Raw genomic sequence first — 1,100 nt, forward strand, 5'->3', positions numbered from 1 at the left:
TTTAGGCATATAAAGTTAATGCTATCCTTCTTCCCAAGAAATAATGCTATTTTCCATTTTGAATATTTTAGGCAGATACTTTGAATCTGAGGTCCAATGACATATACAAATGAATGTTGGGGTCCACAAATTCCCTGATGTTGTATGCACAATAGGATATATGCACTCGTCTGATGGAACAAAATATGCACTGATGCCAATAGATTAAAAAACAAAGATATTCACAAAATAATCAATAATTGAGGATGATTGATGTGATATTAGGATTGAAAATATTACTTTTTAAATTGTTTATCCTTTATGTAATAACAATAACAGCAATACTAATTTGGTGCCTAAGACTCTAAACCTTATCCTTTTTCTGAACTGAAAACCTTTAAATTTTAAACAAATAAGTTTTATATCATATGCAGAAAAGTATTAAAGAAGATTAAAAGAAATAGTTGAAGCATGCCTTTTGCTTAAATCAATAAGTGAACACCATTTTGCATGACGAAAGATATATTGTACACCAGAATTTTTCAGTATGTTTCCAATAATGACATATACTTCTGTGATATAGGATGATAGTGAGAACTTGTCAGAACTGTAAACTAACCAAGTTTTTCAAAAGTCTGTTCTAGGAGAGCAACTGTTTTCTTCTATGTGCCATTTATAAAACCCAACAGAACTTTTCTGTTGGGTGGCTGATTGACTTTTTTGTTTAAATAACGTTCTCTTTCAAGTAATTTTAAGCCACAAAATCAAACATTTGAACAATATTCCACCAAAAATTAGGCCTGGGATAAACTAAAAGAAAACTAATAAGTAATGTTTCTAATTATCTTTACATGACATTCAAGTTAAAAATAAAAGATTCAGGAAAGGTCATGGAAGCCCCATAGACACATCCACACTCCCTGAGAGACTGAATTGCTGGGCGGAGTGTTGTGGGGACCATGGTCTCAGGGAACATCTAGCTTAATTGGCATAACACAGTTTATAACGACAATGTTCTACAGTCTACCTTGGTGAGTAGTGTCTGGGGTCTTAAAGGCCTGTGAAAGGCCATCTAAGATATTCCACTGGTCTCTTCCCTTCGGGAGCAAGGGAGAATGAAG

This window comes from Trichechus manatus, unplaced genomic scaffold, assembly GCF_000243295.1.
Source record: "Trichechus manatus latirostris isolate Lorelei unplaced genomic scaffold, TriManLat1.0 scaffold00321, whole genome shotgun sequence".
NCBI lineage: Eukaryota > Metazoa > Chordata > Mammalia > Sirenia > Trichechidae > Trichechus > Trichechus manatus.